Source organism: Balaenoptera physalus (genome assembly GCF_965194825.1).
Source record: "Balaenoptera physalus genome assembly, chromosome: 12".
In the NCBI taxonomy this organism is placed as follows: Eukaryota; Metazoa; Chordata; class Mammalia; order Artiodactyla; family Balaenopteridae; genus Balaenoptera; species Balaenoptera physalus.
In genome coordinates, this window is record NC_138897.1 from 17844157 (window position 1) to 17862752 (window position 18596).

The window sequence follows — 18596 nt, forward strand, 5'->3', positions numbered from 1 at the left end:
GCTGATTTCTTTGAGGGATGTGCCGTATGTTGGATGTTTGGTGATATTTGGTGCTGGCACTTGGTAAGTGGGAGCCTGTGCTGTTGGTTTCATGCTTAGGCTTCAGTGATCATGGCTGCTGTGTTTCATGCATTGTCCCAGCACTGGGGTGGCTGATGACAAAGATGGGTCAGTTCGCTCTGTCCACCTGGTTGTTCAATGTCTGCCACCAGAGATGGTCTCTGGTGAGAATTAACATGTAATTCAAAGGTCTTCATCGTTCATGCCTTCTCCCACAGGTCATCCAAATGCCTCTTCCCAAACCTCTTTCTCCCCAAGCTTCCAAATTATCTCCTGGCAGGCCCCTGACTAACCAGCCAGGCCATTGTCCATGAGCTAATGTAAATTCTAGCCTCTGACTCCTTGTCTTTTTGCACAAACTGGAAGACTGGAGTATCACTTGAAGCTCTGCCCTCTGGAAAGACTGCCATCTTCTGGGCCTACTGAGTGGGCTGTAGTACAGCAACATCATTGGGTCCAGAGAGTCCGTCATGCAGCCATAGGAGAGGTGCCGGTGCCACAGTACCGGAGGGCGTGTGGATCTGTGCAACTTGCTCACACAGCCTACACGTACTCTCTGAACTTGCTCATGCCTGATCCCTGTTAGACCACTTCCATGTTTTAACAATTCTTTTTTTTTTTTTAAAAGAGCACTAGATTCTTTTTTTTTTTTTTTTTTAATTTATTTATTTATGGCTGTGTTGGGTCTTCGTTTCTGTGCGAGGGCTTTCTCTAGTTGTGGCAAGCGGGGGCCACTCTTCATCGCGGTGTGCGGGCCTCTCACTGTCGCGGCCTCTCTTGTTGCGGAGCACAGGCTCCAGACGCGCAGGCTCAGTAATTGTGGCTCACGGGCCGAGTTGCTCCGCGGCATGTGGGATCTTCCCAGACCAGGTCTCGAACCTGTGTCCCCTGCACTGGCAGGCAGATTCTCAACCACTGCGCCACCAGGGAAGCCCAACAATTCTTTTTTGGTCTCAAAAAGATATGATGGTACCATGACATCTGGGAAAGTTCAAAGACCTAATATATTCTGTATTTCCTGGACTAAAGGTTAAATAATAGCTTGTAAGAAAAAAATGTTGGTATCAGTTACCCATAGTTCAGCTGCATCTAGGAAATTTGGCCACTCACTAGAAAGAGAATTTCAGAGAGTGCCAAAATACCTCCAGTGTCTAAACAGATATGGCTGGCCAAAACTAAATTATGAAGGAGACAAAGTTTGTTTTTTCTTTTTATACAGTTTTGTACTTGAATGTTTTTATGGTAAAAATTGGAGAGTACTTGGGTTTTTGTTTTCAAAAGACATGGATTAAAATACTAGCTCCAGTGCCTTCCAGCTGTGTGACATCAGGCAAATTATTCCTTCCTTCCTGTCTGAGGCTCAATTTGCTAGCTAAATATTGTAATTAGTAATACATACCTCATAGGGAGAGGATTAAATGAGATATTCTTTAAAATCATGCCTGGCATAAAGGATGTACCATTTACATGCTGAATAAATGATTGGAGAAATGATTGTTATTTTGAGCTAGTGTGTGTGGAGTACCCAGTGCAGTACCTGTTGTGAAGGAAAGGTCAAGGGGAAGAGGAAAAAGGAACAAGATGAGCTGGAGTTGGCTCAAATGTCAGAGTCTCTGCACGCTGGGAGGTGGCAGGTACTGAGAATGTTCAGGAGCTCTGAGCCACCTAGAATCGTCACCCTAAAATCACTGAGAAATTACAGGGAGATCTGGAGGCTTGTGCAGAGGGGGTGAGAATGATGGGCAAGACCATTTTAAGGGGTGATCCTTGTGACATATTTCTGTTCCTTGAAACTCCTCTTTTCCCCAAATCTGTCTTGCGTTTGAGGTCCCTCCATCTAGACTTGGTCAACATGATGTCCCACCCCTCCTCAGCCTACTCCCTGGTTTGCTCAAGCTCTCCTCCTCCTCACTCCTCCTCGTTCCTGCACCTTTCCCAGTATGTTTCTCCTATTTGGATGGACCTCATGCCTCTTCTGTTCAACAAAATCCTTCTTATTCCATTTCCTCCATTCAGCCTTCTGGGGTGAATCCCCCTCATGTGAACCCTCTCCTTCTTACTTTGTACCAAATAGTCAGGTCTCCCCCCAGTTAGCACAGGATGGATCTCTGCTTACCTCATTTATATATCCCTCATTTCTGTGTGGAGAGTTTCCGGAGAGTAGCCATCACAGTGCTCAAAAAAGAGTACTGGCTCGATACATATTTGTTGGATAATTATCATTTGTCTATTTTTACCTTCCAGCAAATTAACAGGGAAGTCACTGAATAGAGAATCCTGATTCATTTTCAGAGTGTCTTTGGAGACACATGTTACTTCCCTGAGCCTCAGTTTCATAAATTGAGAGCATTGGGTATGATTACTAAGGTCCTTTTCAGTAAGAAAAGTACATGATTCTATGAAATATGAGGCAGTAACACATACGATATCAGTTCTTTGCATGGCTGGCTTCTTGTCATTCAGATCACCTAGTCACTTAACATATGACTTCGGCTTTTAATTTTAGATAGTGATAAGTGCAAGGAGGGAATTGCCTTCCTCCCTCTTGCCTGCCTTCCTTCCTTCCTTCCTTCTTTCTTTCCTTCTTTGTTTATTTGTTTATTGTCTGTCTCCTCTCACTGCAGTGTGAGCTGCAGGAGGTCAGAGCCCACGTTTTATTCATGGCTGTGTCCCAGCGTCTATAACAGTGCCTAGCAGGTGCATAGTAGGTGCCCTGTAGATATTTGTTCAATGAATGAATGAGGTCCATAAAGTGGATCAATCCAATTATGTTTGCACTGTTAGTAGCCAGACTTCTTACCACTAGAAGAGTTCACCCCAGATCCCACCTAGAACTACACATAGGTTGGCTGGGTAAATGGGCTTCCTCATTGCCAGCAAGTCCCAGGGTGGGAGCTGCCACAGCACCTTGTTGTTCCTTTTGACTTTATATTGTGCAGTGGCTTCTCACAGCCCCAGCTTTGGGAACCATATGTGATGGCGGCTCTAGCTCTGTGGAGAGGGTTTGAGGATTTGTTTCAATTTATGAGTTCTTTGGACCAGTCTTCTCTGCCTTTCACAGCAAGTCTGGAACCATAATTTAGTAAACCCTGTTGATACCTTTTCATCTGCCACTGGTTGGTTCATTACACTGTCTGGTTTATATGGGCTCCCAGGAGATTGTCAGCTCATTCGTATAGCGCTTCATTATTTTCAAAGAAACTAGTATTCACCATTGAGGATGGCTACAGATCTTCCTCTTCCGAGATTCTGGAGATAAAGCAGCTCTGCAGAGAAATGCTTGCTTGAGGCCCAGGGCTAGTGGAATTTAGTACGTTTCTGAAATTGAGTGTTTTGGGTAGGGTGGTTGTCTGGAAGAGCTAGGACACCTAGGGTGGAAACAAGTGTCAATTTTAGTTGAATTGTAGAACAAGGGCAAGGAGAGGGTGGGAAGAATGACGAATACATACCACAGACTGTGTTATGCACAATTATATCATTTAATCCCCTAGCAAAACAAAGGAGAAAACCAGTGCTCATTGATTTAAATACCTGCCAGTGAATAGATGGAGCTAATGACTCAGCACTGACCTGGCTGACATCAAAGGCCGTGGCTTTTTTCACTATACTGTGCAGTGCCCAGAACAGTGCCTGGTGCCCTGGGGAGTCTTCACTGAGTGAATGAATGAATACCGACCAAGCTTGGTTTGCTTTCTTTGTGACTTCCATTTTGATGCCCTCTTTTCCACTCCACTCCAGAACTGTGTGGCTGCTTCGCTCTCCTTCCTGACTTCGATGCTCCCCGTGGGTCTGTCACTCTCTTAACTCTCTGATCTATTTTTCACCTTGCACACCCGGCTCCCCACCCATCCAGACCTTCTGGTCATGTTCTTCCTCTTTTTAGGACCTTTGCTAGGAGGTTGGCAAAATAACGTCTGCCTCAACGTTTACGGTGCTCACTATTCACTTACCTCCTGGAAGAATTGCTTTTACACCAAGGTGCTTCTCTGATGGCAGTCATTTCAGGGGCAGTTGCAGTTCGGTAGAGGAGCTGGACTTTGGGTGGGAGGGAATGCAAATGTCTTTCAAATCGTCCTAGACCGTCTGCTGCTTGTTCTCCTTCTGCTGAATGAAGTAGAATTGAGAGGGAAACCGAGGTGCAAGGAGAGTATGTGTTTGGGAGACGGGACAAGGGATTTAAGGGGGTTCCAGCTTTGAGGAAGGAACCGTCAGCTGGCAGACCAGGACTTTTAAGTTTCCAGTGAAGAAGAATGAAAACAAAATCTCTTCTCCCGACTTCTTTCCTTAAAGAATTTAATGAATAGAACGGGAATTTTGTTATCGTAGCCCTTTAAGAAAATGTGGCTCTGTAGATAACAATCTTCCCCATCATAAGAACCTGTCCATCATTAACAGGGAGGTTTAGGGGCAGTTTTGATGCCCAACTTAAAGGCTCCAAAACCACGCACCAGTGGTGCCCACTTCACTCCACCTCCCAGCCTCCCCGGGGGTGTCTGCTTACTGAAGACCAGCCCCAGGATGAGAAAAGTGTAGAAGCCGGCCACTCCTGTCTCCTCCCAATGCAAGAATCTCTCCAGTAGTTTTTGACGTCATCTTGAAAATCTCCCGAGGCAGCCCATTCAATTGCTTTCAAGCCAACGGTTAGGAAATCCTCCTCCTACTTGTGACTTCCACCCCTTAGTCTGTGTTTGGCCCTGGGGAGGAGAACAGATTCAGTGCTCTGCCTCTGCCAGGCACAGCTCCCCAATCTCACTTCCTCACTCAGCCTGCAAGAGAGTTCGTTATGTATGCAGCTCTTCAGAAGTACAAAAGGCAGTGTTGAATTAAAGTCACAGAAGCAGTGCTTTCTAGCTGATATCCTCTGACCCTCGTCCCCAAACACATAAATGTGGGTAAAGTATTCAAATGTGGACCACAGTTTTTCTGTGGACTGTATGACCGAGTCTCTGCCTCTCAGCCTCTGCAGCTTCATTTGGAGTTTCTGGCTCTATGTTCAATGACTCTAAGCACCATGGAAATAATCCCTGCTGTGTGTGTGTGTGTGTGTGTGTGTGTGTGTGTGTGTGTGTGTGTGCACGTGTGTGTGTGTGTGTGTTGAGTGGTAGGTTGGGGGTAAGTAAGCAAAGAAGGAAGAATGCCAGAGATCTAGATTATTCTATAACTGACAAAGAAAGAAGACCCTTCTGAAGTTGTTGCAAAGTCCTCAAGTAAAGTCATTGCACATAACACGGCCATAGTCACTAAACTTGATTAATCATCGAGGGGAGGGGAGGGTCCAGCTTTCAAATGCTCTCTCTCTGGACACAGCATCATTTGTATATTCAGTTGGTGTTTACTGAATGTCCATTGAATGGCTAATCCTATTACTGATTCTACATGGACTGCATTATCTAAGCCACCTGTGAGTTTGAGATTGAGAGAAAAGTCAGTGATATTAGTAAAATCATAATAATATTAGCTCATTTAATGAGTGCCTACTCATTAGACAGATATTGTATAACTCATGTAACCCCCATTCCAGCACCCCTCACTATAACATCCTTGCAAAGTGGATATTATCAGAGGTTCTAAGAGCAGTCCATGCCAGAGCTGGGACTGGAGTCCAGGCTTTTCTGACACAGAGGCTTGGTTCTCTCCGTGAAGCCACACCACCTTACCACAGGGACAGGAGCAGAAACCAGTCACAAGGCAGAAACAGCAACTTTGTGCTGCAAACACTGAGTTCAGCCTCACTGAGCATGCAAACATTTCGTGGAGTAGGTTTAGTCTAGGCAGACATCCTGGAAGAGGTGTCTCCTCAGCTAAATCGTACAAGAAATCGAGAGCTCGAATTCATGGGGAAATCAACTTGGGCTTGTCTTGGATTTGGTTTGCTTAGGGATCAAATGCACCTGATGAATGGAAAAACTACCCCATTTCCTCTCCCCTCCCTTTTTTCCTTCAGTCAGGAGAAGTCTAACTTAAAGGAAGTGGCGAGGGGTCCCCTCTTCCTGGGTCTCTCTTTTTGACTGTGCTGACGTAGGAAAACGCATCTCCCTTTCATCTTCTTCCTCCTTCTCCCCTCAGACGGGAGTTCCCATACTGCACTTTGTGGTTTTCACTTAACGAATGTTAATGAGATGGCATTGTAATCACCGGATTTTATAAATATCTCATCCACAAATTGGACCACAAAACCCAAATGAGCCAGCTGAGCATCTATATTCTGTGAGCCTGTGTTTTCCCCACAGTCTTAACCAAAAGATGTAAAACATGTTCTTGTTTTGAAGCTGTTCAGGCCCATGGGTGTTAGATGCTGAGGACAACTGCTGTTTGCCTGGCCTTAACTCAAGTGGCTTGTTGGGTATGAGCCTTTCACACAGTCCTGGGTGATGTAAGGGATTTAGGCTTAATCAATTATACCCTTTTCAAGTTAACGCTAGAAAAATGAGAAATTGATTTTTTTGACGAAACAATATTTTAGAAATTCAGGATATAAAAATGGGATTTGACCTCTCTTATCAAGTCAGCTATCATCATGATGATTACAGTCTACAATTATGCCATATTTTGTATGTCACGGCCTAATGCGATCAGCTTGTCAGATTTGTGCGGGGAGAGGGTAGAGCCATGATAAAGCATCCAGCTGTGACTGCCTTGTGGTGTGAAGGGGAGAACCTGGAGGACCCATCTCGTTCAGCAGATCTGCTGGAGTGAGCATCGTCAGGCCTAGGCATCAGAAGCTGACCGGCCTGCTGAATCTCTCCGCAGAGCTCTAATAAGCAAAAACTATACTGAATGATTTTTCTGGCGTTTCACGTTTTACCGGATATTTCTTATTTTTACACAATATGCTTCTATTACTGTGCCCAAATCATAATCAAACAAGAAGCGAAGAGATGGCATATATTGCAGACAGCCTATTGACTTACTAATAGGTTAACAGCATTTTGAAGGTAGGGCTAAACTTTACTCACTTTAGTATCCTCAGCACCTAGCACAATGCTTGGCCCATAGAAGGGACTTAATTCCTGTTCATTGAATGTTTGAAAATAATAGTCTAGCTTGGAACTTTCTGAAGACTAGTTCCCAGGCTTCTCCACTGCAGTAACGTGAAAGAGATCCCAATTCTTAAAAATTTACCAGTAAAAAATGTTGCTTGCTTTGGGTAAGTGACTATGTGCAAGGTGATGCGTTAATTTGAATGACCTGGTAAATGAAACAAAAGATAAATCTAATGGGAGGAGAACATGAACGATTTAGTTAAAAACCACTACCACCAGACCTCTTCATATCTGGGAACATGAATGACTGTCACTTTAACTTTCTTAACTGTTCACTCCCAGACACTGGGCCTTTTTTTCAATACCATTTATTTGATCACTGATTTAAAATGTCGTTATAATCACGTACTGAATTCTTGGATCTGCTCTCAGAATTTCTGTTCTAGAACAGAATATATTGATTTTTTTCTGTCTACTCATTCACTAATAATACTCTTTTAATTATGGTAACTTTCTATATGTTTTAGTATCTGCCAAAGCTAGTGACTCATTACTCATTGTTTTCCAATAATTTTTTTGGTTGCTTTTTGCATAGATAGTCTTTAGGCTGAATTTAATAGTCACTTTGTCAAGTTAAGTTGTTTTTTGCTTGGTCTCTGCCTTCTATTCCCAAAATCTGGTTGGAACTCTTATTGGAACTGTGTTAAATTTATTTATTAATTGATGAGAAAATTGACTAATTTATGATGTTACATCGCTCAATTTGTATATCTCCCACTGTGGAGGCAACAATACAGAGTATAGCATGGAAACAACCAAACTAAGAATCAAGGTGTGTGAATTCTAGTATCTGCCAAGTTATAACTCTGTGCCTATTTATGCTGCAGTTTTCTCATCTCAGACGTGGAAAAACATAAATACCCTTACATATCTGAGGTTTTAATACTTCTGGGGCTTTTAATGATGTATTGTCCATTGTTTGATAGAATATAGGTACCCTCCCCTCGATTCTAGGATTTTGTGTTGATAAAAAATGAGATTATAGCTCAATACATAGAGGACTTCTAATTCTTGTTAGGGAGTAGGAAGTTACAAGAGACCACTGCCTCCAACCCAAAAGGTGAATAAGTTAGATAAGCTATAAAATCATAACTTTAAAAACTCATCAGACACAAGTCTACATGAAAAACTATTAGAAGTAATAAATGAATTCAGTAAAGTTGTAGGATACAAGATTAATATACAGAAATCTGTTGCTTTTCTATACACTAATAATGAAAGAGGAAGGAAGAAAATAATCCTATTTAAAATCATATCAAAAAGAATAAAAATACCTAAGAATAAACTTAACCAAGGAAGTGAAAGACCTGTACTCTGAAAACTATAAAACACTGATGAAGGAAACTGAAAATGATACAAAGAAATGGAAAGATACCCCATGTTCGTGGATTGGAGGAATTGTTAAATATTGTTAAAATGTCCATACCACCCAAAGCAGTCTACAGATTTAATGCAATCCCTATCAAAATATCCATGACATTTTTCACAGAACTAGAACAAATAATCCTAAAATTTATATGGAACGACTAAAGACCTCGAATAGCCAAAACGATCTTGAGAAAAAAGAACAAAGCTTGGAGGTAACATACCCCCTGACTTCAGACTATGCTACAAAGCTACAGTCATCAAAAGCTTTTTCACAGCAAAAGAAACCATAAAAAAAATGAAAAGACAACCTACTGAATGGGAGAAAATATTTGCAAATGTTATGACTGATAAGGGGTTAATATCCAAAATACATAAACAGCACAAAAAAACCTCAGAGAGCTGAGGACAGAAAGAAACTTAAGGGAAATACAATTCAGAAGTAATAACCTGTTTCTAGGAGGGAAGAGCAGGGCAGTGGGAGGGAGAGAAAGATGCTAGAGGCAGGGATAGGAAGCCAGCTTAGCTTCAGATAACTTAAAAAAATTAAGTGTTTTATTGATCTATAATTAACATACATTTCAAATATTTGAAGTGTAAAATTTGATATGTTTTGACATTATTATATACCTATGAAACTATCACCACAATCAAAATAATGAAGTTTCTTTGTGTCTCCTTTGTAATCCTTCCTTCTCAACACACCCCCCTCACCCTGCCTGCATCCCCAGGCGATCAATGATCTGCTTTTTGTCAGTATGAGATTAGCTTGTATTTTCAAGAATTTTATGTAAATGGAATTAAGCAGTATGAACTCTTTTAGGTTTAATTATAATTATTTTGAGGTTTACCTATATTGTTGAGTGCGTCAATAGTTCATTCCTCTGTATTATGGGGTAGTATCACATTGTATGGCTATACCACAGTTTTTTTCAGCTTGTGTAAGTCTCTGGCAAAATCTTTTTCCTGGAGAGTGGACCTTTGTTATGGATAAGGCTCTGGCTGGGTATATTCAAAATGATCACTCTTCCTCACCCCCTTCTAGAGCTATAAACTGTATGATTCCTTTTGTATGAAGTCTAAGAACAGGGAAAGTAATCCATGGGGATAGAAACCGGATTGTGTTTGCCTCTGGGGCAGGGTAATTGACTGAAAGGTGATAAACGGAAATTTCAAGATTGACTGAAAGATTTTATATGTTGTTTTGGGTGTCAAAAGTCATTGAACTAAACACCTAATATTTGTGTACTTTATTATATGTAAAGTATACTTCAAAAGAAAAAAAAAGAAAAATCCTGCCTATAGATATGGAAAAACACAGTAATGTTAGCAAAGTGTCTGTAGCCATGGAGATACTGATGAACGGAGATACCAGCACAAGCCTAGATGAATAGCTCGGGAGAGGGAAGTTGGTGCCCACCACTCACTCTGTGAGCTTGCATCAGTCACTTCACTTCCCTGGGTTTTAGTTTCCTCCTCTATGGAAAGAAGTGGCTAGAACAGGTGATCAGTAAGTAGGATGATCTTATATATTGTCCACATCATGGCATTCTTGAGAGGGAGGTGAAGCTCTCATACTAATGAAGCCAGGAGAAGAGTGGTAAACTGCTCCTGTCCTGGGCAGATGGGGAGGAATTATTATCCTATCAGATAGGGTCTCTTAAATGTCAGAGTGGCATTTTGTGAGGTGACAGCCTCGGTGTCAGCAGCAGTCTAGATCTAGGAGTTGTATCTTATGTGTGACCTCATGGCTTCTGTTTGATCTGATGACGTGTCAGGATTTGTCAGCATAGCTGCTTGCAGGTCAGTGAGAGAGGTTTTTATTTAGAAAAGCCTCTAGTTCTTCCAGTCAATGGGCTGCTGCCTTCCACTTCTGTGGAATAATAAAGACTTTCTAGTAGTAAGACATTGACATTTCTAGGTTAAAAACTGTCTTTGAAATGAAGCTAATTCTCAGTAGGATGAAAAATGGATCCTGCTTTCACCTGTTCTGATAATAAGAAAATAATGGGCCTCCTTTACAGCAATCACCTTTTTTTTTTCACTCTTTGGAGGCAACCGATTAACCTGTATTTATAAAACTCATAGAGATTATAAGCTATTAGGGTCACCTCTGTGCTGCCAAAGCTTTGAAGGGACTGAGAAGAAGGTTCTAAGTGACTAGGGTTCTGGCCACTCTGAAAAATAATAATGTCAGTTTGATGGAATTCAGTTCTCTAAAGGAGACATCTCACTAGAATCCATTCCTAGAAAGAATCCAATGGGTACTATACACTTGTATATAGAAGTGATAGGAACTAGAAGACATCTCGGAGGTGACTGGGAAATGCTCCCAAAGTTAGTGAGCGTCCCTAAGGTCCTAGGAAGGGGGTGGGATTTAGATAAATAAACAACTGTACTTATAAATAAATCTAGTCTCTCAGATAGTCAGAGCAGGAGGCAGCCTTCCCATTTGTATGCTGCGAAATAGGACCTCTTTGTCCCCACACATGCCCCAGTCGGTGGATCCTGTTTTGAGAATCAGGAGATGAGATGTTTCAAAATCCTTTGGCGTACTCCCTGGTACATCGTTCTGTAAATTCCAGTACTAGAAAGTTAGATTCTCAGGTTCTGCATGGCGCCTCTACAGTCCTTAACCTTTTTTGTGCTGTTGGATCTCTTTGACAGTCTGGTGAAGTCTGTAGACCATGTCTCATAATTTTAAAAATGCAATCGTTATATTGCATATAACTATCAAAATAGTGAAAACAAAAATTTTGATGTAGTAATATATTTTCTTAAATTAATGCCTTAAATGAGATCTAGTGGTGACTTTAATACCCATTTATTTCGAAGTAGTGATGAACATATTTTAAAATATCTGCTGCAATTTAATGTATTAAAATATCTGGGATTTCTATTGGTAACAGAGTCACGGATATTGCTAATATCGCTGTGATTTGTTGCCTATTTTCATAATTGAAAGCAATTTGTAAATTTCAATTAGAGATTAGTCAAAATAAAGATGTAATTTGTTTTGCATCTGGATTCAGGGACCTCTTGAATTCTGTTTAGGGAGAACAACTGTTTCCCAGGACTCTTGGGGATAGTCCTATGCAAACTGGGACAGTTGGTCACTTGGACCCCAGGTTAAGCTCTGGGAGCTTCATAGTAAGATGTAAATTTCTTTCTTAAAGGCAAGATATTACCCTACTATTACCTTTTCATCTATCAGGAGGAATTTGAATTAGCTTCAATGACCAGACTTATCCGATGATATATTTCCTTTAAATCTACTTTGCTTTAATTAAAAAAAACTTTTTTGTTTTAAATTTGCAATAGACCCTATTGTGTTTTCATTGTTGCTGTTGGAATGCTGACAAGTGAATCACTAATTACAGATAACAATGGTTGTTTCAAATCTAAGCAGTTGCCTTTTGGTTAGAGGAGTCTGAAAGCCAAGTACAGCTTAGGGGTGGGCACAGAGAAGCCACGCAGCCCACTATGGCAGGGGACGGAGGAGGTGGACGCCGACAGGGGTGCAGGAAGCTGAAGATGCACTTCGTTGCTGATGTCCTTGTGCTTTTTTCATCACGATCGTGCAAAGGGGCTGAGAGTAAGAGTCAAGGGACTTAGATTGCAGTCTTGCATCTGTCATTTACAAGCTGTGTACAGACCTAGGAGAAGTCAGTCACTCCTCTGAGCCTCTGAAGTTCCTTCCAATGTTAATATCCTCTGCTTGTCAATCTGAGAAGCCATTCACCTGGAGCATATCATCCCTGGGTGTCCTGTTTCTAGATGGAGGAGAGGAAGTATGCTGGGGTTGCTTTGACCAAGACATTTTCCTCCTCACTCCCCGCTTTGAGCCGGGTCCCAGAGAGCCCTTAGTCATGGTTCATGGAGCTGCTGACTCCTGTTCTGCAGGCTCCCCGCAGGGAACGCTGTGGAGAATGAATGGGGCCCCACTGGCATCTAGCTGAAGTGAGTTATTTGGGACAGTTCTCTGTGGAGATTGATATTCCTGAGTGTGGTTATAAAAGTGTGCAGGCCTGTTGGTTTTTCCTGTTTAGCTTCCACTGTTTGGTCGAACATTAGCTGATGGATAAAGATGCCTCCCTCTGGGGTCCCAGTGCTTCGTCCAGTCAGGGTGGTTGCTTATGGAAAGCGCTGGGCCATAGGCCAGGTCCCCACATCCCCTGCGGAAATCTTAAGATTTTTTAAATTGTGTTCAGAATGGAATCATTGGATTTTCTGAGTGGGAGAGGAAAGAAACAAAATAATCAAACATTTTTTCCCTGATTATAAAAATAAATGTTCATTGGGGAAAATTTAGAAAATTACAGAAAGGCAACAAAATTTCACCATGCGGGGAGAGCCATTGTTAATTAATACTCTGGTGTCTATCCTTCAGGTAGGGATATGAGGGAAATGCCATAATCAAATATCTGAAGGGATTTCTGGATATATCTACTCATGAAAACTATCTCTATTATTCTGAGAGCTTCACGCTGAAATTAAGTAGTATGTGCTGACTCCTCAGAGCTATTTACTTTAGAAGAAAAGCATTAACAACCACAGTAGAATATTCTGGCTGGGTGGGACGGGCCGACCACAGAGGAGTAAACTCCCCTACATGAGGCTGTTCGGTGCTAAGACCATACACGGAGCCGTACTGTCTTCCTGTCTCTGAAGCTGAATGAAGCATTTCCTGTTGATAGAAATGATACTGCCAAGGCGACAGGACTAGCTGCTGCAGGAGCTTCACAGATGCAACTCTAAGGGGAGCCACAGGCAAGTCCGAGCAAGTGTGCAGTTAACAAGCACCGAGTACCTCTTGTAAAAGCGTCAGAGTAAAGCGCACAAAGAAGTATGGGACGTGGTCCTTGCCCTCAAGTAGCTTACATTAGTTGGGTTACAAGGTGCAAAGCAGAAAATACAAAGCAGGATGAGCTAAAGGTCAAAGAAGTAGCAAATACAAGGAATGCCATCAATGGTGGGGATTTGAGGGCAGAGTAGGAGGGAGAGCGATCTCATTCAGGATGAGGAAATGGGAGTGGGGATGGGAGTGGGGATGGGAGTGGGGATGGGAGTGGGGAATGGGAGTGGGGATGGGAGTGGGGATGGGAGTGGGGATGGGAGTGGGGGATGGGAGTGGGGATGGGAGTGGGGATGGGAGTGGGGATGGGAGTGGGAATGGGAGTGGGGAATGGGAGTGGGGATGGGAGTGGGGATGGGAGTGGGGATGGGAGTGGGGAATGGGAGTGGGGATGGGAGTGGGGAATGGGAGTGGGGATGGGAGAGTGGGGATGGGAGTGGGGAATGGGAGTGGGGAATGGGAGTGGGGAATGGGAGTGGGGAATGGGAGTGGGGATGGGAGTGGGGAATGGGAGTGGGGAATGGGAGTGGGGATGGGAGTGGGGAATGGGAGTGGGGAATGGGAGTGGGGAATGGGAGTGGGGATGGGAGTGTGGAATGGGAGTGTGGAATGGGATTGGGGAATGGGAGTGGGGAATGCACAGCTACCTGTGGGAGGTGGGATCTGTACCTGGATACCAAGAGCTTAAACTAGAACAATTTCTATACGCAAACCATCTTTTGGTGATACCCGTTTTTGAAAGTTTAAAGTCTAAGGAATTGTATTCATCTAGGTTATATTTTAGTAATACATTAACCCCCAAATCTCAGTGGTTTAACAGCTTGGCTTGGCTCACTTGGACACTTCTGGGAATGCAAAAATCATGAATAGGTTTCTGAAGATGCCAGTTTTCTATGAGGCTGTTGGGAATCTGCCCACCCCAGCTTCCTGCCCCTCTTCCCATAGCCACTTTCTCCCTCCCTAGAGGGACTAAGTCTGTTTGTCTTTTTTCATCACAGTGCTGCCTCCTATTTTAACCCTTGAGCTTCTTCTGTGTGTCCCCAAACTGGCAGCAGAGGAGGCCAGACTCCTAGTTCCAGCTCCCGGGGTTATTCTGATAACTCTGTACTTACGTGGGCTGGGTTTTGGGTGCTGTGGGCCTGCCGAGTCATGTTCCAAGGGCCTGGCTCGGGGGACACCATCACAAGCTGGAGATTATTGTGGTGTGTGCATCTCAAGGGCAATCCCTGGTTACAGAACAAGGTGAAATCTGGAGTTGGCATTACTGTATCCAGCCAGGGGCAGATGAGGACACCAAGCTGGGATCTGAGTGGGAGGGGGACTCTGGGGAGTTAATATGTGAGGAAAGTCAGTGCAGTTAGACGGAAAGGAAACGAGGAACTTCCCTGAAGCAGAATGCTGGGACCGTTTAAAGGAGCTGCCAGACAGTTAACAACACACAACAGGGGAACAGTCTAGGTATTCAGCAAAAGAAACACAGGGAATTACAAAGATGAAAGAGAATGACAAAGTTCTCTGGTCCCTTGTCCCTGGTTGGTAGCTCAGGATTCTCTTCTTTAGATAGTATCCAGATCAACGCAGCCTTCCTCCTTTTATACCAAAGACTCACGGAACTTACCTCTTCCATCATTCATTCTTTCTGCTCTAGTGTTTGCTGTATTCATCACCTGGAAAATTCCCTCTCTTAGTTAGGGCTGAATCCAGAGAGTGAGAATGGACAGATCATGTAGTGTTCACTGGCACCCGTGGATCGTTTCCTGGTCTAGAACATCTAGGTGAGGGTGCGGGGATGTCTTCCATCTGGGAACCCTCAGCTACTAACAGGAAAGACCGTTTAGGCCATTTAAGCCTCCACATTTCATGTAAATAATCTTGTCTCCTAAGAGTGAAGCCTCCAAGTAGTCATTCTGGTCTTGACATAATTTAATACAGAAAACTTTCTGGTATACGTTCCATTTGAAGGATGTAATGCTTCCAAACTGGACAAAGCAAATCTATGTCGCCATTTCGTTTTCTGATTTTCTATTTAACTCTGACCTTTCTCTCCTTTAAGTCGCTCAAGCACCCTCCTTTACTATATCTACACTTCATTAAAGATAGTTTCAGTGTGTTCCATTTCTGAGAAAAATATCTCCAGCTAAATTTCCACCTTAGTTCCCCATAGGCTTTGTTTACTGCTTAGGTCACAAAGGTTTCTGGAAGCTAAATCAGAAGTATTCGTGTTTGTGACTAAAGTTGTTGAGATCTATATCTATATATCTGTGATGTCTGCTGCAAGATGAGAATGAGTTTTAAATTGATCTTTAAGTGTCAAACAACTATGTCCACTGGAACATTTTAGACATCTCTTCTGAACTTACACTTCATGTCATGGGTTGGTCAACTTTCATGTTTTCTCCTACATGTTTTTTTCTTTCAATGTGGTGCATGTACCCCAGCCAGAAAACTCACTTATACAAGACCAGTATCCTTGGCACTGAGCATCTCCTTGGTGTGGGAAATGAGTTCTTTGTATACTAGGAGCTTTTTTAGAATTTGTTGATTTTGGTGGTGATGTTTGATTTGTTTCTGAATCCACTGTTGGAAACACATCCATTTATTGTCTATAGATTTCAGAAAGCTTTATAAAATATGATTTAAGAACATAATTTCTACCACCCAGTAATGCTGTTGGGCTCTTGCAGTATGGGTTTGTTCATTTTAAAGGGGAATAATGGCACCAGGAGCACATGTGAGTCTGTGCATCACTGAATTGTGTTCCATGGGTTCTTCTCTGTGGGTCCTTGAATTACTTGGTGGATGGGGTAATATTGTAAACGGATGTAGTGGGTTGAATTGTGGCCCCTAAAAAATATGTCCACCTGGAATGTGACCTTATTTGTAGTAAGGATCTTTGCAGATGTAATAAGGTAAGGACCTTGAGATGAGATCATCCTGGATTAGAGTGAACTCCAAATTTCTTATAAGGCAAGTCCTTATAAGACAAGAGAATGGGAAACATATAGACACACAGAGAAGGCCGAGTGAAGATGGAGCCAGATTGGCGTTATGTAGCTAAAAGCCAAGGAATGCCAAGGGTTGCTGACAGCCCCAGAAGCAAGTACAGAGACATCAAACAATTCTTCACAGAACTCCCAGAAGGAATCAACCTTGCTGATACCTTGAATTCAGACTTCTGGCAGAATAAATTTCTGTTGCTTTAAGCCACCAAGTTTGTGGTAATTTATTATGACAGCCCTAGAAAATGAATACAATGAAAGTTATCAAATGATATATTTTACATACAGGAAGGAGCATGTTACTTAAAGCAAGGTTTGGCAAACCATAGCCCCACAGGCCAAATCTGGCTGCTGCCTGTTTTTGTAAATAAAATTTGTTGGAACACAGCTGTACTCATTCATGTACCATCTCTAGCTGCTTTTGTGCTACAATAGCAGAGTTGGGTAGTTGTGACAGAGACTGTGAGACCCACAGTGATGAATATACTTACTCATTTATTTTGGGTGCAGATACAGATTTACTTAAGAGGGGGACAGTAATAGGGAATAGGGAGTTCTGTAGTTATTTCATTGGCCACCCTTAAATCTGCTTTGAAAATCTGTATGTTCTAATTTTGAATTTGCTTTTAAAGTCACATCTCTCCTGTAGAAGTAGAGATATTGATTTTAAAAAGTTCAACAAAACAACTGGTCTATAGGATTTGTGTAGCCTCAAGGTAGATTATTTACCTCATCCTACTCACTTTGACTTCTTGGACTTAATGCGAACTGGAAGCACCGTTGAGTAAGCAGTAAACATACTCTCAGAATAAGGAAAAGCGCCACCTATCGTTGTATTGAAGGTCCGTCTCTCCCAGATGGTCCTGGGTGCTTCTTTTTTGATTAGCAATGAGGATGTGATCGGATGGGCTGTCTCCTTCGATGAGTGAAGTTCTCCCCGCTCCCAAACAAGAGAAAAAGTAACTGAATTAAGGAGCACACAGCAATAGCTTATTTACTTACCTCAGCATCGTATATAAATAGGCGTTACTTCTCTGTTGCGGAGTCATCCTCGTTGATGAAGCATGCTTTCCTCCTAACCTTTTTGCTTTTTTAAAGCCTTTTCAACTTTTCTTGTGAAACAAAGATTTAAAAATTTGGTCATTGAACTTCTACTTGAACATTTCTGACTGGCTTTGAAAAAGACTTCTCTTACAAAAATTTGTCATACCTCTTGAAAATCCACTTAAAGGGATTTATACAGGGAAACAGTCATTGATGTTCAAACATTCAGTTACAAAGACGTTCATCAAAGCACTGTTTACAGCAAAGAAAAATGGCAAAGAATGCAAACTTAAATTTGAAACAACAATGGAGAATTGGTTAAATAAGATACAGCTTCCATTCTGTGAGCCTATCAAAGAATATTTAATAACATGGAAAGCTGTTCTTGATATATTTTTAAGTGGAGAAAAATCAAAAGAACGCAACAGTATGCATGGTTTAGAACAAACACACACTCAAAAACAGGTGAAAGTTTTAGGTTTTTTTAATATTCTTTTGCTTATCTCTATTTTCTAATATTTTTTCAAAGAATATTTTTATAATAATAAGAAAAAAGAGTTAAAATGACCAGATTTTCCTTTCAAATATTATCATTTAGAATTGAGAATTGTTCGTTGATATAAAAATAACTTTGTCGTTTGCGTCCCAGAAAATTGATAAAGTACTTAAAATGTGGCTCGCTAGGACAATACATTTAGATTAGTCACTTTAACTCCTAAGCCTTGGTTTCTTCATTTGGAAACTAGAGCATTGAATTCATTGAATCTCTAAGTTCCTGGTCACCTATGATGTTCTGAGTGGTGTGAGATAGTGTTCAGAGCAGCCTGTTCATCAAGCTAGCTCACTCACTGAGAATAGCGTGCTCAAATGGGGGAAATCTCAGCTATTGAGGCTGGTATGGGGCACCCTGGGCCTTTGGACCCTGTAGAAGGCCCGCTGGAGAAGGAGCCCATACGCTTGCTTAGACTAATGCAGAAAGTTGATTGCCCTACTGACCTGGGCGCCTTGGGTCAAGTTGGCCCTTTTATGGGTGGGGTTTCTTTAATTTTCTGTCTTGGTCAAGCTATGGCAGTGCATTTTCTTAGGGAAAAAAATTCTACTTTTAAAATTTAATTTGTACCAATTGGCCCCAGGCAGAGAGAGCCTGCAATAAGCTCGGTGTCAATTTCACGTTTTGCTGAAGTTTGTGAAGTGTTTTGTTTTGTTTTAGAATAACTTAACCGCTTCTCT